This window comes from Dermacentor albipictus, chromosome 1 (genome assembly GCF_038994185.2).
Source record: "Dermacentor albipictus isolate Rhodes 1998 colony chromosome 1, USDA_Dalb.pri_finalv2, whole genome shotgun sequence".
Lineage (NCBI taxonomy): Eukaryota > Metazoa > Arthropoda > Arachnida > Ixodida > Ixodidae > Dermacentor > Dermacentor albipictus.
This window is the reverse complement of record NC_091821.1, coordinates 223,739,800-223,767,667: the sequence shown is the minus strand read 5'-3', so window position 1 is coordinate 223,767,667 and position 27,868 is coordinate 223,739,800. Positions and strand designations below refer to the sequence as shown.

Sequence of the window (27,868 nt, the reverse complement as noted above, 5' to 3'; positions counted from 1 at the left end):
TTATAAACAGGTGATCATCTTGATGATGACACAAAAACCTCATACGGGTATGTAGTTGAGTTACGGAAGCATCTTGAAGACACTTGTCATTTGGCCAAGGAGGAGCTTCAAAAAGCAAAACTTTTACAGAAGAAACACTACGACCGGAAGGCCAGACCACGTCATTTAGCTGTTGGAGACAAGGTTCTGCTACTGCTGCCTTCGGACAACAACAAATTGATTCTTACGTGGAAAGGGCCATTCACGGTACTTGAGAGAAGAAATGACGTCGATTACGTTATTGACCTCGGTACAAGGACGGCACTATTTCATGTAAATCTACTGAAGAAGTATGAGGAACGGCCACTTATATCCCCGCCATCCCCGGAAGCGTCAGCTGCTTGTCAGACTAGTGACACCGAAAATGAAGATCGACATGCGTACCGTTTCAAGAAAAAGAATCGGCGGCCTACGCGAGTCTCTCGGAATCGCTCCCTCATTGTGTTTTAAACATGTTGTCTAAAGATGGTGTTGTAAAAGCATGCACTTCAAACCGGTGCATCGAACAACATTTGCTCGCATGTTAGTTTTATGGATTTTTTTTTCACCCTCAATCGTGGTGTTGTGTCTTGTTAATGTTGTCATATGCCGAGTGTGCGGTGCTCGAAACTCTAGTGTTGTAGTAATTTTTATGTGTACTCTTACATGCCGAGTGTGCGGTGCTCGGAACTGTAGCACTGTGGCAATATTTATGTGTACTCAAACGTACCAAGTGTGCGGTGCTCGGAACTGTGGTGCAGTGGTAATACTCTTGTGGTACGTGTGTGCTACAGTGGACCAGCAGATAGCGAGTACCCTCAAGTTCTTTGAATGAGAGAACTTTCTTAAGTAGGGGGTGATTGTGAAGAAGTACACACAAAGAACTGAGCGCAAGAGCAGACGACATTGTGGCCGTCCTCAACAAGAGGAAAAGAAAGACGAAGGCGCTCGCGCAACGGAGATCGTTGGAACGCCGGCGCGACTAGGGCCACCGGGCCTTCGGAACCCACATCTCCTGGTGAGGTTCACCTGACCGAGCGTCCGTCTTCGGGACAGGGAACGCCTTGAGTCGTTGCACGGCACGAGACCCCGGAACGGCCTGCTGCAGCCTCGAACCCGCATCTACGCGCGAGGTTCGGGAGAGCGAGCGTCCGTCGTCCAGACGAGGAGCGCCTCGGGTCATTGTCTTGCACGAGGCCTCAGGTCGGCCTGCCGGCATTTTGGAACCTGCTTCTACGCGCGAGCTTTGGGTGACTGGGCGACCGAGTGGCCTGTTCTCGTCTACGGAGCTGTGGGCCGTCCACCTTTTCCTGCCCCGTGCTGCTGCGTCTGCTATTCCACGCCGGTCATCACTCGACGAACAAGCGTTTCACGTCAAGGACTCTACGTGTCACCACACTCCGGACTTAACGGCAACCTCGTGAGACTACATTTATTTTTCCTACTTACGAACAACCTTGTATGTGTGGGTCTAGGTTAAGATATTTTTTCGTGTTCACGTGCCGTCTAATATAATTGTGTGTTTGCTCATCATGCACCGTCTCCTCCATCTTCCTCGCGTCACACGCTTTGCAACGTGACAATCCTAACATCACAGCATAGCATATGCTCATGTTTGAGTTGGCGCCAATCAATAAATGTATACTGGATTAGAAATGTTAAGCAGCAGAAAATTGCTCACTGACAAGTCCGGTAAACATACAGTGCGATGCAACTTGAGAAATAATCATAATGAAACGTCCAAGAATTCAGAAGAAACGAAAACAAACAAGATTGAATCGTCGCGACGGCACATCACAAGTTGCCGTATGCGTCGAAGTCCCTAGTTATAACAAACTTATTTTTTGAACAGCTCTGATGGTGTCCACGCAACAATGGTTGCTTGTGTACTGTTAAATGCTCATATGCTGTGGCCTAACTCTCATGGAACGGTGCGAAAACGCGCTCGCAGTGAAAGCGAAACATTGTGCATGGACATGCATGCAGACGCGCAGTCGGTAAGAGTGAACCCTTGCGATCACTGCATTGAGACTTCATTCTGTTGTACTCCGTCTGGTTATACAGACAGCACACTATGAGAACATATTTCACATAGTTTGCTCTCGGCAATTGCAGCCTTTAACACAGGAGTCTAGGTCAGGGGACTCGATCGCCACTGTCGCGCGCAGTGGGCATTCACTGTATGTATTCGGTAAAGAGATAATGTCTGTAAACCATTTTGTGTTTTATATTTGCCCAAGATTATTATATTGACAGCAAAAAACTTCTTTCATTTAGAGAGTACTTACATAAATGTACAAGAGGGCTCCTATGTGATGTGTTTATTGTGTGCCGACAGCCAAACCTATGAGGAGCGCGCCGCTTTATTCATCATACTATGCATGCGAGGCGCTTCCGACAGATGGCCTTGCCCCAATATGTGAGTGATTCCAGGTTATCTTGAGTACATGTGTGTACTGCTTCTGGCACACACTGTTTATTGTCATCATTCTCTTGTCTCAATGGCATGCTTGTGTCTCTATCTGTACTCAAAATAGCTGGTGTCATTTTTCTGGCATTCGCACAACGACTTACATTAAGACTTTTCTTTTTTGTGTGCTATTGGGACTTATATTTCTGCATACAGTATTCCTGCGTGGTACTGTGCTACAAGGCATGTGCATGTGGCCATCTGTGTATCTGTTTGTGGACATTAACACTCCTCGCCAGCTTGTTCGTAGTCCTACTGCCATGATCCCACACCTGTTTCTGCGTACACGGTTTTGGTGGGGTTGGGGCCAATTTACATCTCGGGTGCATTATTGCCTTAGTATGGTGGCAATCCTATCATTCACTAATTTCCTTCTATTTATTTTTTTTTCAGAAGAGCTTTGTTCATTGTAATCACGACATAATTATTCTAAAAAACTAACCTATTTTCCTAGCTTGTTCCCCTATAACCTACCCTTTCGTGTCCTTTAAAATAGCATGAAACAATCACTGCAACTACTATTTCGTTATACTATATTCATTATGGTCAAGGATTTCCTTTTAGACAAGACATGTATTTGCCGTAGTCACTATACAGAAATACTGTTTTGTGTGACAAATGAGCAAATTAGATGGAACAGAATTAAGGGAAGATGCATCTTTTACATAGCTAACATTAACTAAAAACAGCTTTTGAAAATCACATTTTCAGTTTTTATAACTCTTTTTTCTGATTACAAAGTACCTTTGAAACCAAAAAGAAGCAGTCTAAAAAATGTATTGTATCAGCCAAGGCGGCAAAACATTTCATGTAAATCGCAAGAATAACTGCATTTTTCAAGCCATGATATCACCGCAACAACGCAACTCAGTGCCACCATATTGCTCTCATGAGAAGGCGTGTTTCTCCATTTTCAAATACACTGCTTCCGCTCTCTCCTCCGCATAGAAACAAGCACACATAAAGCACATGTTTGAAGGTCGTTCCAAGGTGTCCGATTGGCCGTGCCCGCAACAGGGCTCCAGCGCACTTCGCGATTGGTCTCCTGGGCAGGTGTTCCAAGCAACTGGCACAACCTCTACAGTGACTCGTCTGGTCCATGCCAGTGGTGCCACAGCTGCTGATTTATCAGCAGATCTGCTGATTTTTAACATTTCCTGCTGATTCAGTGATAAGCCACTTGAATCTACTGATGTTTTTGCATTTCTACAGAAACGAAAGCAAAAGCTGCTACTTTGCCAATACGGAGTTTATATTGATGTGATGTCAACTGGCGAACAAAGAAAAAAATGTGGTTGGCTCAGAGGTGAACACATTCTTGCGTTTCCAAATTCTCAAATGTGGAGCTAACTCTGTCTCTGAGCAAAAATGTGGAGAGGGTGAGGCAGTGAATCGGTGAACGTGAGTGCACTACCATACCCTACAACTATGAAGCCACAACTATAGAACCACAACCAATGACTCTTTTTCCTGCAGTGCTTCGAGCGCCTGCCCTGTTCTAAAATGGAATAAGAACTTAAAAGGGAAATAGAACTTACTTACTAGTTCTGAACAGTTCAGGTTGTCGGTTGCTGCTCGTATACTGTACTACATGCCACATGTGACAGGTCACGTCACCCAGTGCTTTGCATCAATTCCCGCATTAAGTGGACAACTTCAGCATGCATGCTTCATTTAGGGCTCATCAGGTAAGTACACTCTCTATGGCTTGAGTTCTGGATATGTTAGTACTAATAACCTAGTGCTTAACTCATTAGAATTCATTTAACACAAAATTGCACATAGGATTTCCTTTGGTATATGAGCCTTACCAATGACAGAAAAGCACAAGTGAAAAAAATTCGGGCAGAACTCATCTATAATGACAATCCAAGTATACGAATAGCAGCTTGGACAGCCTGGACACTCCGATGCCCAACCATTTCGGCAATACAGTGTTGATGGTCGACAGCTTTCGGTTTCTCCAAATGGGCAGCCCTTTCCATGTCTGTGTTGGTTGCTCGACGTTCACACTGAGCATCCTGCATTTGCTGTAGGCTGATAGACCATGCTTTAGTCGTCTTATCCGCATAGCGTCAGCGAGCAGCTTCAGCGCATTGATGCTTACATTCAGGTTCCTCTTCGGTGGTGAGCACATTCTCCGAGCAAGGCATTTTGCATGGCAGAGCAATGTGGCCACTGTGCAGAACCAAGGCAGTGATGCAGATTGGATTCCACCCAGCACTGAAGAAATTTTAATAAAGCATTTATTTTATTGAACGGCACTGTGAGGGAGATTAGGTCCCCATTTCTAGACTGTACTACTATCAGGATTAGCCCACATTCTTAGACTGCATTATCTTCAGGATTGGTCCATATATTTTGTTACATAGCCAGAAGAAACTGGTCTGACAAAACCAAGAATGCTATTCGCATTGAAAGATAGCTAATTTCTTTTCACTTTTGCACTACCTTCAAGATTGGCACATATTTGCCAACACAAACTCATGGCAAACAATACCTGAACTATGTGCTTCCTGAGCCTATACTCCCTTTCAAACATGGCAGACAACGCTGCAGAAGATACACAATTAGTGCAGTCATAGAACTCTCACTCCATGCGTTTTGCATTGCAGTTGCTCTTGATCTGGGGCGCTTTATAAGACTAAACTACATCATCTATTACAACTACTACTTGCAGAAGCAAGTTTATGTGAAATTATGCATTATTTGTGCACCTGCATGCTTCCAGTTTCATGTGAATTATGTTATAGTCGTGAGTGCAGATGATGTGCTTTGGGTGCTGGTCGGAGAAACATGTCTGGCAGACCTATGTTTTCTGAAGATCGTATAATCCAAAGGTACAAATTTAACGTCAGAAACACAGTCACATTTCAGTTACACACAAAAACAACGAGTGGTGGTGCACACTTAAATTTAAAGTGTTAGGTTCTGTCTACAACCCAGACAGACTGTCCTTTCAACAGTGTAGTTTTTGGGTGATATAAGAATGGAACTGCTGGCTTCATCTCGAATATGGCAAACATCTTATATATATATAATGCAACCATGCGCCCATTAAATGCTTTCCTCATTTCAATTTATAGCTCCCTGCACAGCTCCCTGCACACTTTACACATGTGCACAGAAAATCATGGAAGATCTAGCTACCTTTAAGCTTACTGGCGCTTTTTATAATCAGTCTTTGCCCTGCGATTCAATATTTTGTTATAATACACCGCTGATATTGATGGAAAAAATTGCCGATCATGTCTATGTGAAAAGAATGCAAGTACGATGTCTCCAACAGGCAAGCAAAGGGCCTTCTGCAGATTTTAACTACCTGTTGGCGGCTTTTCATGCCAATGCGCGACACGGGAACAACAATAGTGTACGTTATGTGCCCTTTACACCACTGCTGATATACAATTGTGTGATCAGTATGATCACGCAGGATCACTACGTTAGTCTGTCCACTGCCACTTCAACCAGGCCAAGCCATGGGCCAAAACGTGCATGTACATCCAGAGTGCCGTTTTACTCTGTTCAGCTATTTAATATTGAGAGGGAGTAATGTTTGACACTAATTCATGGCACACCCTAGTTTAGGTGAGACATAGTTTACATAATGGCTCCATAACATTTCTTTCACGAAAAGGGAGTCCAAGTGTCTTAAATTTATCAACAATTTCAAGCTCATCAGAATCTATTTGCAATTTTTTTGTAACACAGATAACATTGCTGGGGCAGAATATGACTGCTTTCCTTGTGTTTTTTTTAACATGCTATGCTTCGCCCATGTACAAAGGTGGATGAGTGCTGTGTTGCCTTGATCTACCAGCACCATAACAACCACAAGCTTTGAAAACATACATGTCATCCGTGTAGATAAAAAATGCCCTGAGGCATGTTACTGGTGACCTTTCTAGTTTCAGGTGCAAAGCCGCTGATGCTCAATTATTGTTTGTGTTGAGAAATGTACAGTAGACTCCCAATAATACGAAGTCGCTTAATTGGAATTGTTGGTTAATTGGAAGTGAAGTAGGGGTGCCGTCGGTTTTGCATGCAATATCCAACAGAAAAAAATGCTTGGTAATTGTAAGCTAGAAGTCTAAAATATTGTTTAATAAGAAGTTATTTTCAATCGAATGCTTGGAGGCGATCACAATGTTTTATAAATTTGCTATTTTTAAATTGCAGAACAGTTTTGTGTGCCGCACAGGCATCATCAACATGGCAGCTGACCACAGCGCCACAGCTTATAAAGCGTAAAAGTTATACCCCTGTCAAGCGGGCAAGTTAAGTGCACTTACGGAGAGTGCACTCTATGTTAAGTGCACTTTCGCAAATCTAAACGTCGCAAGCTGAGTGTACTCGCAGAAGAGTGCACTCCGGTCGGAGTGCGCTCACGGGACGCACTTTGCTGGTTGAGTATGTAGCCTCGCCGCCAGCGCTTTCAACGGTACAAAATGTAATGCATAGAAAAAGGACACAGAAGTTAATTCTAGCTGTTGAACAGCTTTTAACCAAATAATCCAAGCATAACTTGCTGATATTCCATTTTAGCAGGATCAAATGCCGCCTCGTTGCACGCCACTATCTTGTTCTGGATTGGCTAGGCATTCGTGATTGCTGGCCTTGACTTGCAACACTCTAATGATAAAAATACTTTCGTTTTTTCTTGAGTAAATATAGATTACGATTGTTTTTCATTTATAATACAACTAAAGCAATCGCTTTTTAGAAGTTTTTTTATTTTAATCTACATATTCAAAAAACATGGTTTTAGTCTGTTGCCTTTTTTTTAAGTGTGAGTGCACTCTGCTTTCCCATTTAGCACTGCTCAGCCTAAGGTGTTACTCAAAACCCGCAAGCGCACTCCCCATACGTGCACTTAACTTGCCCGCTTGACAGGGGTATTAAGCACCAGGGCGGTTGGCATCACAGCTGACTACAGCATCGCAGATCATGAAGCGGCAAGATTAGTCTTGTGCTACAGTGTCCGTGTGCAAACAGCACGCTCCGAGCCTCTCCGATTGTTTCCTCAAGTGGATTCAGTAGTTCCACGTGCAACAAAGTTCAACGCGCATTTCGGGTGCAGTCGCGACAATGGCAACTCGCGGACCTTATCCGACACTTGACTTGGCAACGAGAATCAAAATTTTGAAAGAAGTTGAGGAAGGAGGCACTGCCAAGCAAGATATCGCACGGAAGTACAGCATCAAGCCGAACGCTCTTTCAAACTTCTCCAAGAGCAAGAGCTCGATACTCGCAGCATTTGAAAATGATCAGTTCAAAATGTCTCGTAAGAGAATGCGCACCAGCGCCCACCCGGAGTTAGAGCAAACGCTGCTCATTTGAATTAGGGAGGCACGAAGTAACCATTTTCTGCTCAGCGACGATATCGTTGCAGCGAAAGCCTTATCACTTGCTACAATGCTGGAAATTGAGAACTTCGCTTCTTCCGATGGACAGCTGAAATGCTTTAAGCAACGTCATGACCTGGTGTTTAAAAGCGTGAGTGGAGAAAGGGCATCCGTCAACCAGGAAACAAGTGCGATGTGGAGAGAAGACAAGTTTCACAAGTACTTGAGCGAGTATCAGCTGGAATACACCTTCAATGTTGACGAGACGGCACTTTTTTACAGAATGTTACCCGAGAAGACTTTGACCTTCAAGGACGATGACTGTGCTGGAGGGAAACGCAGTATAGAGAGAGTGTCTGTTCTGATTGTGGTGAACATGACTGGCACTGAGCAATGTCACCTGCTGGTAATTGGTAAGGCCGTTAAGCCTAGATGTTTTAAAGGTATCAAAAAGCTGCCCGTCGACTATGCATTTAACAGGAAGGCTTGGATGACGGCAGACATATTTAAAGACTGGCTAAATAAACCGGATCGCAAGTTCGTGTCATCAAACCACAAGGTATTGTTTCTTGTCCACCAGTGCAGTGCCCACATGAATGTGCCGCCCTTGACTGTCATCCGCATCGCTTACTTGCCAGTCAACACAACATCGGTGCTAAAGCCCATGGACCAGGGGATCATAAAAAATGTAAAGGTATTGTACCGGAAGCATCTTCTCGAGAGGATGCGATTGTGTATGGACAACTCAACTCAGTACGAGGTGAGCCTCCTCAGAGCCATCCACATGCTGGCGCGAGCGTGGGGTCGCATTAACCTTTAATACGGCGCCACAAACGAAGTCCGAAATGGTCGATGCCATGGCAATATTTACGGCGCCGTCTGTACGTTTAAAAAGCGCGCCAATTTCCTAACTTTTTCTTTTCTGTCATGTGCTGCCACTACGTGGGAATACAGTGAATTTTATTCGCGCACCTGCCTCTCTCAGTTTTCCTTGCATGGTTTGTTTTAGCACTAGTTCACTCCCGCGCGTCTATATAGTACCGCTCGCACATTGGCGCGCACGTGCGGATGGCGGTTTGGGCTTTGTTCCGCGGGCGGTTTCGGTTTCTTGCACTTGCAAAACTGATGGCTATCTCGTTACTAATCGCTCAAAGGGCGACCGCTTGTTTCTCGCTCGTTTAGTACTCATGGGGGTGCGCATAGGGACGATTCCGGCGTGCCTACGTTTCCGTTGGTATTTTTTTTTTTTTTTAGACTCGCGGAAAATAATTGCCTCTGGTTGGTGATAAGATGAAGATTAGCGGAAGTTTGTCGCACATTTTGCTTTTTTGATGGACACACAACCCCACAGTTTTCTTTAGTGCGTGCACCTATGCAGTTCGATTATGCTGTGGATGTACATATAAGTGTAAGAGCATGAACATTTGAGTCTTGCGAAATATTCTCGTGTGTGCATTTTCAAAGCCTTGAACTATAACAATGCACCAATTTTCAATTCTTATAAGTTTATTTCCTTTTTTACTGTTGTTATTCATGAATGAAGAGTAGATATATACCAAAGCAAAATATGTTTTTCTCACTTTACGGTCACCCTAGAAAAATTACAGTAAACTTTTTCCGACATAACTCGTCATGAAGAATTGGAATCTGCAATAAAGAAATCGACCCTGGGTGGTTGCATATGGCAAAAAAAATCGACCCTTAAAGGGTTAAAGAGGAAACCATTGCAAACTGCTTCAGGGCCTGTGGTTTCATTCCAAGTGCCGCAGCAGATGATTAGACTTTTCCAGCGGGAGAAGCACACACAAGTGAACTTGACAACAATGGTCTTCAAGCAGCTCTCGGTGACGTTCCTTTCGAAGAATATGTTGCCGTTGACAGCACAGTAGAAACATGCAGTACGCTGACGGACACTGAAATCCTCGAGATCGTTCGGCCCAACGAGACTAGTAATGGAGGTGATGTGGACAACGACGTTGCAAGTGAGCCACAACCGCGGGCTGCTGATGTAGCTGCGGGCCTTACTCTTACGCAGCGATATTTTGCTGCAGAGAGCAACGCCGAGGAAGCACTCGGGCGCATCTACAGCCCGCAGAACTTGCTTTCTGCAGCAAGATTCTGCAAGCAGAAGGAGACGGCAATAGCCTATTTTTTTTCGTAAACAGTCTGCATTGAAATAAATATGCTCCTTTTTGTTCCTTGTGGTTAATTGGAAGTTCGTATAATGCTAAGTTTTTCACAGTCCCCGTGAACTTCGTATTAACGGGAGTCAACTTCATAAACAAAACGTGTAATAGTAGCCCCATTATAACACAGAAATATAGTTTCTTTATCTGTAACTCATGGTTAAAACAATCTTTTAGAGAAGCTTTAGAGAAGTCTACAAATACTTCTTTAGGCTTTGATTCAAAAATACTGTGAAGCCAAATAACGTCTTGCAGGTGCCCCAGAGGGCTCAATTTCCAACAAAGTAGCATCACTAGCATTATTAGTCATTGAAGGTGCATGATTTTTTATGATCTGTGCTGCTTTCTCCTAAATGAAACATTAACTAGTTTAATATGTTGGCACAGGGGTCTTGTCAAACTACAAACATGGTAGAGCACAAGTGCTCAATCTAGCGTTGAGATGTTCCAGCATTAGCCACAGCAGGTGGTCATAAGAAATAACTAAATATTTAGTTGCCATGGAAAAGCACCGAAACCATACGCCAGTAAAAGAATTGTCAAATCAATGAAAAACCGATAAACACCAATTTTTGGCCACTTTGGCATCCAAATCCTTATGCCCGAGGGGTGTCATGCAATGCTATTACTGCTGTCACATAACCATTAAACAAATAGGCGATAAACTGTCCCTATTAAAATTAAAAACAAATTAACTGGACCAATAAGAGCCCTTTGTCACTTCACGCTTTATTATAAGCGTGAAGCAATAGGGGAGTGTGAATAAGTGGAAGATGTGAAATGCATAGGCAATGAAAACTGTACCTTGGCTAATGAACAGTGAACTTCGGCTTGCACAGTCGGCTTGACAAGTGTGGTCAGTCAATGCAGCAACCAATCTTATTGCTGCTTTTGGCTGTCAAGGGAGCAGGTGGCACTGGCCTGGTGGGTGAAACCTGACGAAAAAAAGGTTAACATGAGCTGAAACTACACAATCTGAAAGACATTTGTAGCAAGGAGGTGCATCACACAGAAAGGGTGCCCTTCTTCAGAAACCAGGGAGGAAAAAACGTGCCCTGATTGCATCTCTCCTGACATCACCTAAGGGGCCTTAAGAAAATTTGCTGCTTCTTTTTCTGTTTTATAAAGCTGTAAGGAAAAATTCAGAGGTGATTTAGCAGTAAATGCGAGAGAAATGTGTTAGCATTACATTGCACCTTTCATTTCATTTCATTTTTATTCCTTAAAGACCCCGTAACGGGGTATTACATAAGGGTATTACATATTACATATTACATTACCTCTTCAAAGTCCTGGATCTACGATTTAAAATGCGTTCACCACATTGCAAGGTGTTGTTCAGGAGCTCAGTAGACACATGTCCTGTGTCTTCGAGGAGTGAAGTGCAACTGACAATGGTTTGGTGCAGACCATGGTCAGTTGTACTACATATACACACACACACACTCTTTTAAGCTCTCCTCTCCCCTCTCTACCTCTACCACGTGATCAGCTTCACACTCATACTTTTTTCCACTTAGACACTCCTAACGCTAATGCATTTTAAAAAATTTAAAGGGAAGAAAAACTCCCATGAAAATATATTTTAATTTTTAAAAACTTGACGTTTCAGAACCTGACCAGGTGAGATGGTGTGAGGCATAGCAGTACTTATACACGTTTTTGGCATTTTGACAGGAGTGACAACACTTTTCATAGGTTTTGAGCGTAAGCAGCAGGAAGTGCATCTGACAAACGATTGACGTTACCCGGCATCTCCTGGATGTGCCAGGATTTCAAAACCGAGCCGCTGCCGGTGGTTGTTTTCTCTTTTCAAGACAACAGCGCTGTCGGGGCTAATCTGGTGATCAAAAAACTTGAAATGTTCTGCCACAGCACTGCATTCTCTGTTTAGGTGGTGAAGGTCATTCTTGTATTGACAAATTCTTCCTGGGAAGCTTTTAGTCTCACCAATATATGACACGGGGCTTTCAATGCAGGTAATTTTGTAGAAACCATGCACCTTTTTGACAGGAACACAGTCTTTTGGATGAGGGAGGAGGCTACTGACCATAGAAAAGGGCTTGTGAGCAACATAAAACCTTGCCCCTCGCAGCGCACAGGCTAATGTCTTGCCAATGCCTCAAACCTATGGCATCGAGACACAGCGCCGTTGCCGGAGTGGTTTGCCAGCTGCCGTCTTCCTTTCATTCTTGTTCCATTGGTGGAGGGCACAGTGAATAAATACCTTTGTATAACCGTTCATCCCAAGGTTACAGATTCAAATATTCTATTGATGTGCGAAGATGCACATACCGTATTTACTCGTATAATGAACGCACTTGCGTAATGAACGCAGCCCCCCCTTTTTCAATCAAGAAGTGTGTTTTTCTTATTCTCGCATAATGATTGCACCCTGAACTTGCTGCCGTGAAGTAGGAGACACACGGTACGATTCGGCGTCTGATATGGCGTTCGACGGGTGCGATTGTGTTCGATGCTATGTTGGATGCCAAATCATACCGCGTCGGTTATTTTTATTGTGATAGCAATTATATTGACGCTCAGGGTGCATTTTTTGCTGTCGTCGCCGTTGCCGAGCATCACATGGTGCAGGTATGAGTAAAAAGCGCAAGGGAAGCCGATGATCGCGGCTCAATCTAGCGCGCCGCCTTTCGTCGTGCAAAATTCCCCAGAGGGGGAGAGGGGAAGGGGGGACGGTGCCGTTGTACTCTGGCAGCAACTGCATATTGCACAAACGCGCCCAAGGGGCACCGATGATCGCGGCTCAATCTACCACGTACAGGGGAGGAAAGCAGGAAGGAAACATGGCATCTTCCATCACGCACATTACGTCGGGGGGAGGGTAGGGAGGGGGTGCGCGGCGTTTTACTGCGGCAGTCAGCAACTGCGCATTGCGCGGCCGTGGCGCGCCCGATCTTCAAAGTGATCTGCGTCGGGGACTGAATTGATGGCGGCTCATACCTTTGTGCGTGCTGCATTCTCGCCGCTGAATTTGCGTTGAAGCGAAGTGAGTTTATACGGCCGATAAAACTACTATCCTTACTTTGTGTAGCTGTCTGCTTATTTGCTATTGCAATCAATGGTTTGCCTTTCGGGCGAAAGTAACTTTTTTAGAGGTGGCCGCAGAAATAAATATTGCTCAAAATTTCACCCTGCATAATGAACGCACACCCCAACTTTGTGCATATTTTTCGTTAAAAGTGCGTTCACTATGCGAGTAAATACAGTAACACTGAATTTGTACACTACGAAGACATGTGACCTTGAAGTATACAAAGAATATGGCCTAAAAAAACAACACTTAATAGTTTAAGCCTCTACTGACAAAACAGAGTCTAGACCGTGATAGACATCATATTTTGAAAGCTACATGCAGAGGATTGGCCAGTGGTCTCTAAGGCATCACTGGACATTTTATGATACTAGATTTTGAGTGGCAATATTAAATAGGAGTTTTCAAAGCTGCACATTCTGAACACAAAGGAACGCACTTACGTGGCAAATTCAAAATATGTGCCAGTTTTTGTTTTTTTTTTATGACCAAGTGTTATGACGAGCCTGTAAATGTGCAAACTTGCTCAGGTTATTGTAACAATTCACAATAGAAATTAGCAATTTACTTTACTTTGTTTTCTAATGTCATTTGGCTTTCATTCTGATAATTATTGCTGCCTTTTGACATATTGCGGTGTGACACAGTGAAAAGCGCTGGTTTTTCAAAAACCAATAAATGCCGAGAAGCATCTACCAAATTTTCCTCAATTCAATCACAATGGCTCAAAGGCTATGGCATTTTGCTGCTGAGTATTAGCTCATGGGTTAGATTCCCAGCTGTTGTGGCTGCATTCCAATGGAAGTGGAATGTAAGAACACTAGTGCACCAAGATTTAGGATCATGCTAAACAGCCCAAGATGATTGAAATTGGGAGCCCTCAACAATGGTGCCTCAAAGTAATGATGTTGTGCAGGTACACTCGTCCACAAAATATTGCGGAGTGCGCGAGCGCGTGGCGAAAGGACCCTCCTCCCCTGCTTGCGGGGAACCCCTGGTGTCAAGACCGATGCCTGCACGCATGCGCGTCCCTCTGACACTGCAAGCGTACATGTTTCGCGCTTCCTCCTTGCGCGCCGGCGATATCCGAATGCAGCCGCGAGATGCCCCTATTGCATTTGGTGCTGTGGCGGCTTCGACGGGCAAAACTTCGTTTATACAACGGAAATCAACAGTTCATTTTCGTCTTGCCTGTCTCCCTCTGTGGAGCGCCTTTTCTGCCATGCTCTTCTGCGGGAGAACGCCCCGTTCGTAAAAAGAAAGAAACAATGAATATTGGCCACGAAAAGGTGTAGCGCAGAAAAAAATGACTTGTTGCGTTCGCCACCGGGCCCTATGCGTCAGCGCGCGTGACTCGACAAAAAGTGGCGGCACAGGCGCGCGCAAGTTCACGCTTCACATAGTTTTGCTCATCGAAGCAGCAACAGCGCCAAACGCAAGAGGGGCACCTTTCGGCTACATTTGTATATCGCCGGCGCGCAAGGAGGAAGCGCGGAAACATGCACACTTGCAGTCTCAGAGGGACGCGCATGCGTGCAGGCGTTGGTCTCGACACCAGGGGTTCCCCTCTAGTAGGGGAGGAGGGTCGTCCTGCCACGAGCTCGCGCACCCCGCAATATTTTGTGGGCGAGTGTACCTATTTTCAAGATGGAAGTGACCATCAGCATCATACTTCTTGGCACACAGCAGTTGAACTACATCATAATTAACTGGTGGACTTTGCATAGAGCATAACTCGGGTACTTTTGGAGCCTCCAGTGTGACTGTGCTGTCGCCAAATTCACCTCAAAGAATGAACAAAACACATTGACAAGCAGATAATGCCATAGCTTTGAACTTCAGAAAGTCACCAATGACAGCTAATCCACAGCCAGTGCTTGACACTGCAAGGTCTTGGCAATGTTGGTTTGGACGAAAGAGTGCTCGCTGCTGCTATCTGGCAGAACATGAACCAGTAACCACCGGTCTCTGCATTTCACCCAAACCTGGCCAATCGGTAGCAACACAGAATTTGCTCCGATATCACCACTCGAAGCTGTAGTAACAATCAATGGAACCGCACCAGAAGAAGCAGTTTATGCTGTCGTACTGGGTGTAGCGGTCCTTGAGATAGCATTTGATAAACTGCAAGGTTGTGAGGTCACAACGTTGGCACGTATTGCACATGAGGTTGCAGGATACCCCCCTTAATTGAGCAACATGATTCCGTATTCCACAGCAGTAGCAGCAGCATGCATTGCACCGTCTGGTCCATTTCTCATCTGCAGGAAAGTTGGCTGTGCATTCTGCGACAACATGAGCACTGCTGCTGCACAACGGGCAAGATGGAGCCCATGGGTGAGCTGATTCTGTCACTGCAAAAGCTGGCACCGCTGCAACAATAGGTGCACATCGTGACACGGCGCTGAGCTCGTCAGCCTCCAAAGTTGGGTGGCGGGTTTACAACGATAGCTGCTCTTGCTTGCCTTTTTCTTGCACCTCCACTTAAATTTGCAAGACCAACAAATGTTCTTTCACTTGCTGCATTTTTGCTTCAATCATCAAGGACTCAGCTGTGGTATCCTAGTTTATTGTTTCATCACAGTACTCACAGTGCCCGCCTCTCTCGTTCCCTGACGGTACAAAATTGCCAGGTGCTCCAGCAAGCACCTCATCAAGATGCAATTGAGCATCACCATATACTGATGCAGCGGTAAGCCTAGACCTTCAAGCATGCTTACATGCAATTGCACAGTGTCATGCAGTAGGCACAGCATTTCCACGTCCCTCAATGTCTTCACCAGCAACAATACTAGAAGGTGGTCGATGTGTTCATTAACCAGAAGTTCCCATCTACCGATGGGGTCTGTCAGCACCGTAATTGCAATGTTGTAGTTGCTGCTGGTCAGCCTGATTCCTTCAAACGCTCATTTTGCAGCTCTATGTGAAGTACGTCAATAGATACAGTCGAATCTCGTTAATTCGAACACACTGAATTTGAACTTCTAATTTATTCAAACTGAGGCTGTGGTCCCATCAAAGTTACGTGTATTCCAATGGGTGAAAAGGCCCGGTAATTCAAACACGCAAGCATTTGCAACGGTTAATTTTAACATCCCATGCTCCGACAATGTTCCCAGCAGTGTGCCAAATGACGTGACGGCGCCTCCAACCAGCACTGCTCTCACCCTGCCATAGAGGAAAAGCTTAGGAGAGACCCCTTAACTCAATGTGTGGAAAAAAAAAACAACACGTAGCTGAAATTTCACACTTTCTCAAATGGCAAGGTCGCTGTTTCTGCGTCGCGCCATAATGCCTGAGCTGCACTAGCAGCAATACGCATGCCACAGCAGGGCTCGGTCCTAGGTCGATTTTTCGCGGCTCGCCGCGGCAGCAAGCAAGTCGCGAGCGGAGGAGACCAGTAAGAGTGGCCCCTACAGTGATGTACGCACGGGAAACTGGTGTCATGCGGAACCGCCCGACCGCTCTATTCGCACTCGCGTCTGGTTCAGCCAGGCCGCTTGTTTCACACTATTGTCTGCTCGCATCAGTTCTCACTTGCACTTTTTTGGTTGGCTTGGTTTTGTTTCGTTCGCACTTGTTTTTTTCACAATGGCGAGTCTAAACTGAGAGGTCCCAATGAAAAGGCTGTTGGAGACAGCGCGCCATATCTGATTGTGTACAAGACAGACCCTGAATACAAGGACACGAAGGCGACACCTAGTACCTCATTCTCCTCGTGTTTTGAACGCGGCGACGCCATACCAGAAGGGAGCACACCAACATGATTATGATCAGTAAGAATAACTTCGTTATCTTCATAAGACATCACTCGCGTTAAGAATGCAGGATGAAGAATGTAAACACAGTGCCGATCTGTCAGCAGGCGAAGGAAAAAGCACACGAGTACGTAGAGGGAAGCAGTGGTGGAGGCCCAGTCCGGCCTCTGCAACTCCGCTGCTTCGGTGGCAGTCTTAGGTGGCAGAGGTAATTAACGCCATCCATCAAACTGGCAGGAGAGCAAATCTGCTTCCCTCCTGCCCTTCCTCGCAACTACGCTCTCCTCACCCTCCCTCTCAACTTCCTCACCTTCGACGGTCTCGGCACGCGCATGCCTCCCTGCTGGTGCCACTAGCCCCACCAGCCTGGCGCCAGCTTGCTCCTCAAAGTTTTATTTTCTGACATTATCGCATTACAAGACAGACCCTGAGCATTGGCCAGCATGGGCAGTTTCGTGGTACTCGTTCACTGTGTACTTGCGTGCCACAATATTTCACGACTCGCACCAATTGTGCATCGTGCTCTGGTGCACAAATACGTCAAGAACAAGTCCTTCCTTTAATTCGAACAACTTTTCGGGCTCCTTCGAGTTCAAATTATCGAGATTCGACTGTATTTAGATTTCTCTGTGGGGGCAGCTCAGGATTTTCGTGCATTGTTGCACTGCAGTGATCCCAGAACCCTTGTCACTGATGTAAATCGCCAGCGTAAGTAGGCACCCGAAGCCTCAGGAAAGCGACTGAGTGATAACACGCCGCACTGACCTGGCCATGCGACGCAATAGCCTGCCTGCTGCTACTCTGCATGGCTGCTGCAAGGTTGCTGGACTGTCGGAGGATTGTGAGCGTTGCTCCAAGACAAAAAGGGCACCCAAGATTGCATCCAGGATTTTCTTGTTGTAGTCTGCATTGTCCTTGAGTTCGTTGTGTAAAGCACCAGTCGCAGTGAGGATCTTTGTCTAGCTGACGTAGCTCATCTCCCCTGCATCTCAGAAAGTTGGCGTATCAGGTAACCTCGCATGTTTTGAAATCTGGTTTCTGCAGCAGTTTGGTGAGCAGTATATTTTGAAAGGCTGGCCCTGCCATTTCTATGAACCTTCTGAAGACGCTCCATCAAAGTAATCGTGTTTGCTGAAGGGCAATTTTCTAGTTTCGGCCCTAAGACTACAAGAAACAAGCTCCTGTGCCCTAAGCTTCAAGAACAGACATTTAGATAAGCAAGGGCTAGTTCCAATCCTTCTTCATCCTTTTCTACTCTTGGGTTCCTTCGTACCACAGTCCATTTTCAACATGCACTTCTAGCAGGCAAGCCCTGGAGTTGACAGCTGTTCTGTTGGGCAATATGATGGTGCCATGCCTTCTTGATGTCCTGCACATTAGAACACGATTTGTATCACATGATTCATGCCATAATGCACAAACTAACAAGGGTTGAAAGAAGAAAAAAAACACACTGGTAAATGTTACACATTAAGCTTCACACCACTTCAGATGTTACACTGTGCTCAATCTTGTATTTGTTATGGCTGACAAGAAGTGCATGAAAACAAAGCATTTTTCAGTACACTCTCACAGATATTTGACAAATACCAGGACTCACCTGATAACAAAAGACATTAATTATGTAAAACAGATTGAAATAGTGGCATGTTAAGCTGAAGCATTCGTGATCACATCAACAAGTCCCTGTAGTTTAGTGAATATCACAGTTTCTGTCAGGCTGACATGAAATTGAATCACATGAAGTAAATATTAGTATAATTAAGTGGGTCATTCTGCACCAAAAAACACAGCGTCTTTTTTACCAAAATGAATTTTAGCGAAAAAGATTTGTAAGTGTTCTGACCTGTGTGAAAATTAATTTTCCACTTGATTTTATGTATGCAATGTCTCCCCATCAAATAACAAGGCTTCAATTTTCTGCAAAAATCAGTCTTTACAGTACCACATAACATTTTCATTTAGTCCTATGCTAGGCGACCGACTTATGCTAAGGCTGCTTTTTGCAAGTGTGCAAGTTGCTCTGACTGTTACAGTTTGCATCAAATAACCAGGTATATCAACAAATAATGGCACAGAAATGTGGGGTCAAAATTGAGGACTTCAGTAATTTTTCTTGAACAAGTGCTAAATCTGTGAGGAAAGAAAATTAAATACAGATATTAAAAAAATATATATGCTTTCAAAAGGTCGATTTAGTCTTACCGCAATTGAAATTACAAATACTGCACTTTTGAAGCAAAAACAGTTTTTATGGCTGGTGGTTTCTCTAAAAATTCACAATAAGTAGCTCCACATACCTCAGTATGCTTCCTGTTAAATGATTCAATGTGCCAATGCAGCTCACGACCTATGAGAGGCACTATAATGAGAAGCTCCGGATTCATTTAAACCACATCAGATTCAATAACTTTTTCCTGATCATAGAAAGAAAATGCATTTCATGCTGCTTTCTGCTACATTTGTTGTTTTTTTTTCAGGAGAAACTGTTAAGTTTAGAATATGTGATGTTATGCATAGAGATGGGCCAAATAAACACGCTTTTGAGTTATGTGAATCTCAAAATATGGACTTAATTACTAATTTCTAAATTTATTTCATCAATCGTTGAGATTTGATACCTATAGTAATCTATGTGTTTCTTGAAAAACTTCATTAGGTCAACATTCCAGATGCAACATAACCTTTAAGATACAAAGCTCGCAATGAACATTCGTCACCTTCATATTGAGAAAGGCCAGGCGGCAATTGGAAGTGTCAACATAATGAACAGTTTTTGAAGAAACTTGGAATCGTATGAACACAGGCACACACACATCCGCATCGAAGCGAAACAAGGTGTTTCGATACGATCACTCAGCTCTTTTACCGCTTCACCACTGTCTGTAAGAATCATAGAGTTTCATTAAAACTAAATGCAAGAAAACTATTGTATTTTAGCTACTCAGTCTGAGCCTCAAGAAGATCCAGATGCCTTTTGACACAAAAGACTACTTATGGTTATAATGAGGCACTCAACACGGGTGTTTCGCATGAATGACAGTGATGCTCAGAAGTCACATGCAGACAAAAGTTTTGGTTCAGATGCCACAGTAGAGAACGCTTCGCTAGAAATTTGGACGAGAAGAGTAAAAGCAGTCACGCCTGGCGTGCACCTTAAAGCTAGCTAGTATAGAGAGTCTGTAGTGCCACCATCTGTCAAAGGATTTAGTTGTACAATTTAGTACAATCTATGGTACAAAATATGAAACACCCATAAACTTCACAAACTCCTACACATGCAGCTTCACACAAAACTTAATTGACCTGGATTGGCTTTGGCTCAGTTGCAGTTGTTGTATAGGACGACTCAATGTTTTCATTGTGGCTAGAGCCGCTAGAGCATCCTCTAAACCCTCTAAATATAATACCTAGAATATATTCAAATATAACAGGCTCTTAAAAAGTTTGCAGCCTTTAGGGCTTATCTTGTCCCACAACAATAATCATCACCTGCTTGCATTTCCTTTCTTGAAAACTCAGCGCTCACTACTTCCTTGTCAAGAATGCTATGCCACATTGATAATGTGCATGCCGTTCATGACCTGGAAGTATCGGGCACACAGTATTAAAAAAAGGAAAGGCACACAAGTTAGATGACAAGTATTGTTGAAAAGAAAAATTCGTCCTGGTCCTGGACCGGGACCAGGACGAATTTTTCTTTTCAACTGCGAAGCTTTTCTTTCGAGGAACCTGTGTGGGTTTCCTTTGTAGCACTTAGCTACGTTTAGGTGGATGTCTCATTTTCCTTTTATTAATTACTTCTCTCCACCTTGTGGGTTTCCACAGAGCTATTACGTCGAAGCCAGCTGGTAGCTCAGCTAATGCTCCCTACATTTACGGCTAGTAGCCACCTTCGGAAGCACTGCTGTAGCTGCAATGTAGACGTTCAATGTGCAGGCTTGTTTGAGCTTTGCTGGTGCTATGGTTAGCTCTACTTGCCATGTTTACGATCCTGGAAAGTTGAATTCTTATTTTACATGTCACTACAAAAGCAGTGCAACAACCACAGTAAAATCTTCGCTTAGACGCTAACCAGTGTCTTTCTTGTGCCAAGTTCATTCCCATCCAGACGAGCTCTTGTCAAGCCATTAATTTTATCCCACTGCAATATTGAACAAATACCAAATTGATAATCATATAAAGCAGTAATGAATGCAGTGTAATTTTTTTTCAATGCACAGCACCAGTACTGAAATAGTTATTCCAACATTCACAAACATATGTATTTGCGCTCTATATATTGTTCTCCCACACCTTCCTTTTAAACTGCAAGACAAGTTTTTGCATAAGCTCATGCAACTACTATAAGCCTTTCTAGCAATCAAATGGCATTTGCATTCACCAACTTTACTGTGTACCAAAGTTTGTATGAAAACCTCCAATAACGTTTCATTACCAAGTCTGATGTCTGCCGCTACGCTTATGTGGCCGAAAAAATAACTTTTCACTATGCCCCTTTATTTTTAAGAATTTAAGATACAGCTTAAACAGGTGTTGCAGTTCAGCCTAAGTACATATTGAGTGCACTCATTTTATTCAGCCATTCTCAACGTTTGAGCACCATGCCTGTATATTGTTCTACATTTTCAGAGTCAGAAAAGGACCATGAATATGTGACACCAATGGATCAGTATTAGAGTTATATGCCATGCATGTCGGCTGTAGCAGTGCACTTAATAAGCATATCTGTCTGAAATGTTGCACCAAATGTACGATTATATTTCCCTTGTTCCACAGGCCATGAATAGATTGCACTGCATGTGCATCTTATGTGCCAGTAGACTTGCACTGGCATGAAAATGCATGGATCCCAATGCAAAAGCCCCATGTGCCATTTCCACAATTGAGTACAGCAAATAAATACCCCAATCCATGTCAGGTAAACTGCACTCTAAACCGTTGCATGCAGTGCTAATGGCAGCAGAACTGAGTGCAAGTGCGTGAAGAGCACATATTAAGCTAAAACCACCTGCAGAAAGGCTGTTTCCTGTCTCTACACAGACACAACCTTCCGTAATGGAAGGTTGTGTCTTACTGCTTAAGGGAGCAGTAAAAAATGCAGTTTACTTCATAAATACAAATGTGATTCAGTATGGTTGACATGAATATGACTAATACAGTGGATCCTTAGTAAATGCAACTTTTTTACAGAGAACTTAGAAATGTTAATTATCAATGCACAACAAAAGATTAAATTGTCTTAGTTAAATTAGTAATTGAAGTGTTCATAGAATGGGTACAGTGACCACTTTGCTTCATTTGAGAGCGTAACTAAATGTAGTAGATGCGCACTTGATTTTCAGATAAAGCAAACGGCGCAGACAAAGAGCAGGCTATGACTTGGACAGAATTGTAAGCTTAAAAGGCGGCAAATAGGCACATTCACAATGCTGGGTCTCAAGTGCTCCCGGTAAGCTAAGGGGCCCGCTCCCCCATTTCTTCTCATTATGTCTGGTATAAGCGCTGTTCAAACATGTAAAAAGGTCAAAGACACCTAGGTGCTGTGGAGGTTGTCTGCTTTATGCGCAGCTCAGAACCATATTGTAACCATAGTATTTACTCAGGAGCGAAACTTTCGGTATATATGCAAATGACAGCCAGCAGCAGCCAGACACGACAATAAGCGGACGAGTACATCTCCGTGTATACGCGGCTTGGGGCTTCTCGTTAAGGGCTGAAAACTTTTTCCTTTTTTTTCACATACATTTTAAGTGCTGTTCAAGTTCTCCAAAAATATATGGTATACCTAGGCAGGTTCACGACCGCATGCATGCGTGAGATTCTGGAACCATGATGTTAGGACCACTGAGAATTGACACTATAATGAGCAACCTATGGTGATCAGCAAAACCCGGCGATGGCGGATAAATCAAGGGATCTCTTAGGCATGCAAGGCTCTCTGGGCTGGACTTCTCCGCGATCAGGTAGCCTTGCCGCCTCAGGGATTTTCTGACTGAGCTATGTCGGATGCTCGGTTGCCATAGCCGGAAGTTCGAATCCTCGTATGAAAAATGTTTTTTTAAGGATGGTGAGCTCGACTTTCACTTCCTCCAGTGCACTACATTTCCAGCCTAGCGGGGCTATACTAATCCAGATACAACTAAATTAGGAAGTCCCACTAAGCTTCAATAAAGACACTCCCTCACCAGAACAGGAATTGACCTCCATGGTGCAGTGTTCGGCCACTACCTCCCTCACAATTCCTAAAATTAACCCATAGCCCTCAGTCCCCAGCAGCTGCGGAGCACCTGACCAAGGCGGCGGTCAGACCTGTAACACAGCAAAGGATGCTAAGAATCTCTGGGTCTGGAGAGGCGCCACTGGAAACTGACCCTGCCAACCTTTAACATCCAAGCTCTGTCGAGTGAGGCTAGCTTAGCAGGACTCTTCGAGGAACTATCAGACATTGTTTGGCATATCATCGGCCTTAGTGAGATTAGAACAACTGGTGAGGCTTATACAGTGCTGACTAACAGCCACGTCCTCTGCTATAGAGGTCTTCCTGATAAGAAGCAATACGGAGTAGGATTCTTAATCCATAAGTACATAGCGGGCAACATTGATGAATTCTACAGCATTAATGAGAGGGTAGCCGTAGTTGTAATAAAACTTAATAAGAGGTATAGATTAAAGGTAGTACAAGCCTATGTTCCAACATCCAGCCACAATGATGAGGAAGTAGATGAGTTTTATGAAGATGTTGAATTAGCGATGAGAAAAGTGCAAACTCGATATGCAGTAGTAATGGGCGACTTCAATGCAAAAGAGGGAAAAAAGCAGGCGGATGAACAGGCAATTGGCAACTACGGCATCGATTCTAGAAACGCTAGAGGAGAGGTACTGGCAGAGTTCGCAGAAAGGAATAAGCTGCAAATAATGAACACCTTCTTCAGGAAGTGTAGCAACAGAAAGTGCACATGGAAAAGCCCTAATGGTGAAACAAGAAATGAAATTGATTTCACACTTTCTGCTGATCCCAGCATAGTGCAGGATGTAGAAGTGTTAGGTGGGGTAAAGTACAGTGATAATAAGATAGTGAGGGCTAGGATTCACCTCAATTTGAAGAGAGAAAGAGTAAAATTGGTCAAGAAGAAACAGGCCAGCCTAGATGCAGTAAAGGTACAAGAAGACAAATTCAGGCTGGTGCTTGCAAATAAATATGCCGCCTTCGAATGGAGAGATGAAAATGACATAGAGGTAATGAATGAACCTGTAACTAGGCTAGCTTCAGAGGCAGCAATTGAAGTGGGAGGCAAGGCGTTAGGGCAACCAGTAGGCAAGCTCTCCCAAGCAACAAAGGACCTAATAATGAAGCGACAAAGTATGTGTCCAATTCAAGAGATAAAATAGAATTCGTGCAGCTGTCAAAACAGATAAACAAGGAGAAAATAAGGGATATTCGAAATTATAACGTGAGAAAGACTGAGGAAGCCGTAAAAAATGGACGCAACCTGAGATCAGTGAGAAGGAAACATGGCCTAGGACAAACCAAGACGTATGCACTGAAAGATAAGCAGGGTAATATAATCAGCAATCTCGAAGGTATAGTAAAAGCAGCGGAAGAATTCTATACTGACCTGTACAGTACCCAGAGTAGCCACGCTATCTTTATTCGAAGCAGTAATGAACAGGATACAGAGGCTCCTCCTACAACTAGCGATGAGGTCAGAAGGGCCTTGCAAGACATTAAAAGGGGAAAAGTGGCAGGAGAAGATGGAATAGCAGTCGGTTTAATCAAAGATGGAGGAGACATAATGATTGAAAAACTGGCGGTTCTATATACAAAGTGTCTATCGACTTCAAGAGTTCCAGAAGCCTGGAAGAACGCAAACATTATACTAATCCACAAAAAGGGAGACATTAAAGAAATGAAAAATTATAGGCCCATTAGCTTACTACCAGTATTACATAAAATAGTCACCAAGATAATCTCCAATAGAATAATGGCAACACTGGACTTTAGTCAACCAAGGGTACAGGCAGGTTTCAGGAAGCGATACTCTACAATGGATCACATCCACGTCATCAATCAGGTAATCGAGAAATCCGTAGAGTACAATCAGCCTCTCTACATGGCTTGTATAGATTACGAAAAGGCATTTGATTCAGTAGATATACCTGCAGTCATAGAGACATTACGTAATCAAGGAGTACAGGTCATTTACATAAATATCTTGGAAAATATCTACAGAGATTCCACGGCTACCTAAATTTTACACAAGTAGGAAGATACCAATAAAGAAAGGAGTCAGATAAGGAGACACAATCTCTCCAATGCTATTCACTGCGTGTTTAGAAGAAGTATTCAGGCTATTAAACTGGAAATGCTTATGAGTAAGGATTAACGGGGAATATCTCGGCAACCTTCGGTTTGCCGATGACATTGTTCTTTTCTGCAACACTGGAGACGAGTTACAACAAATGATTAAGGATCTTAACAGAGAGAGTGTAGAGTGGGGTTGAAGATTAATATGCAGAAGACAAAGACAATCATGAACAGCTGGGCAACGGAACAAGAGTTCAGGATCACCAGTCAGCCTCTACAGCCTGTGAAGGAGTACGTTTACCTAGGTCAATTAATCACAACGAACCCTGACCATAATAAGGAAAGTTGCAGAAGAATAAAGATAAGTTGGAGCACGTATGGCAGACATTGTCAGCTCCTGATTGGAAGCTTACCATTATCATGGAAAGGAAGGTGTGCAACCAGTGCATTTTACCTGCGCTGACATATGGGGCAGAGACTTTGAGACTGACAAAGAAGCTTGAGAACAAGGTAAGGACTGCGCAAAGAGCGATAGAATGAAGAATGCTAGGCATAACATTAAGAGACAGACAGAGAGTGGTTTGAATCAGAGAGAAAACGGGTATAGCCGATATTCTAATTGACATTAAGAGAAAAAAAACGAAGCTGGGCAGGTCATGTAATGCGCAGGTTAGATAATCGGTGGACAGTTAGGGTTACAGAATGGGTGCCAAGAGAAGGGAAGCGCCGTCAAGGACGGCAGAAGACTAGGCGGGGCGGTGAAATGAGAAGTTCGCGGGCACTAGCTGGAATTGGTCGGCGCAGGACAGGGGTAATTGGAGATTGCAGAGAGAGGCCTTCGTCCTGCAGTGGACACAAAATAGGCTGCTGCTGCTTATGATGATGATGATGAGAATGATATTAACAGCCTTAAGCTGCACTGGCTGGCAACGAAACAGTGCAAATGTGATTGATCACTTCAACAAATAAAATGCACCTTGTGCTAGCCTTGTTACGTTTCTCAAGTTTATTGTCACTGATTCCTCTTTGCGGATAAAAATTAACTCTACATTACTTTAAGGTCACATTTAATGACAGCTATGAATAGCTTCATGCAAGGTTTTCCTTCTGACTGTAAAAGGGCACCAGACTTCTCTCTACCACTGGCACAGAATGTCATATGAACAGCGATGGCTTACGCAGAATTTCAAATGAGACCTCCAAGTGAGGACAGGTGCTCTAAAGAAAAAGAAAAGAAAAAAAGACTGATATGTACAGAACAACAAAAATGAAAAAATATGCAGACTGCATTGACTTCACACTACTCTGCGACAACACTGTATGCAACAAAGCTGCCTTGACAGTCACATGGGTTAGTGCAGCATAGAAACCATTCAATAAAAATAAAACGAAGGTCAGCTAAGGTTTAATGCACCTTACTTAAACAAATTTTTGAAAATAAATTATATGCATTCAACCAAAACAACACACGCAAAAGTAATTTAAAGACAGCGTCTATTCTCCCGACAGCCGGGAGAATTTTGGAAACGAATTTCTCCCGGCACTCACCTCCTACTGGCGCTCGAAGTCAACTGCCGGGAAAAAACTGCCTGCAGTTGTGCCCGAGAGCATGCAGCTGTGCCCTAACCTAACCTATATTTAATGATTTAATATTTACCATGATTTGCAGATAGACGTTTTACATTTTACACAGAAACACTGAAAACATTGAATACTGAAAATTTAGTCGCGCAGTGCTACATTTCTTAACCTTGAAATTCCAAGTTTCGTTTAACTGATGTGTAAACGCGATTTTTTTTCCGTTGCGCTCAAGATAGCAGTGCCCGTCAGATTTTTGAACCACTGTAGAGGTTCAACGTTACTGAAATGTTGCATATGTATACTTATGAGCTGCTGAGAATTATGCTTTACTCCCTTTTGGCTTCCCTTGAAACAGCATCATTAACTGCTGATCTTTACTGGCATTGTACAAAGGAGGTCTCAGCTGTAGGCGGTCGTTACCTTCGACGACGCACTTGTTTGCGGCCTATAGTTGCTATATCTTATTTGCATTGCCTTCATACCTAATACTGTAGTGGACACGCTTTCAAAAGCTAAATGTGGGGCTATTAGCACGTCTTTTTCCCGATTTGCATGGTCAACGAACGTTAGGTGCTGAGGCGACTCTCATGCGAAATTTTTTGTGGTTTCGCTTATTTTTCGTCTGCAATGGCAGTCGGCGAGTGTTGTTTACGCGATCATGTTTTAATGCAGTGCATAGTGATGAATAACAGTACCGCAACTGTTTAACATCAGGGCATGGCTGGTGATCGACCACCACATAGAGTCGGTAACGGAATTACAACGCTCCCGTCGTTGTCTCAAGGCCAACACCATATCCAGGTTGCAAAGACGAAAAAGAAAAAAAAAATGCTGCTAACAAACCTAAAAAAGCTTGCAATCTGAAAGAGGCTCTTCCAATAACTGCATAAACGCAACAATCCGTTCGTGCCGATCAAATCATGCAACATGATTTCCAGCAAAATAGGAACCCTTCAATCATATAATAAAATCATTTACCGAACCGAAACCACGCAGTGTTGTTGCTGCCGTTATTGCAAAAACGATCCAAAGTTTTCCACTCGAAATCTAATACCACTTCAGCAAGTGAGTACGAACGAACCACCGTTACCACCGCGGATGGTTTCATAATCGGGGAAAAAAAGCGCGAAGACGCATTTGAAGTACA

General features: G+C 43.7%; 1 long non-coding RNA gene across 3 annotated transcripts; it reads right to left on the bottom strand.

Moving 5' to 3' along the window:
- LOC135912065 (uncharacterized) lies at positions 1-27,868 on the bottom strand. 3 transcript variants are annotated; one of them, XR_010567550.2, is made up of 5 exons: positions 27,700-27,868; positions 26,319-26,358; positions 17,598-18,201; positions 10,824-10,954; positions 1-4,711 (listed from the first exon to the last, which is right to left on the bottom strand). It is a non-coding gene; the product is annotated as an uncharacterized lncRNA (long non-coding RNA). The 3 variants fall into 3 exon arrangements; XR_010567551.2 differs by lacking the exon at positions 26,319-26,358 and having other exon boundaries at positions 1-4,525; positions 4,596-4,711; XR_010567549.2 differs by lacking the exon at positions 26,319-26,358 and having other exon boundaries at positions 3-4,711.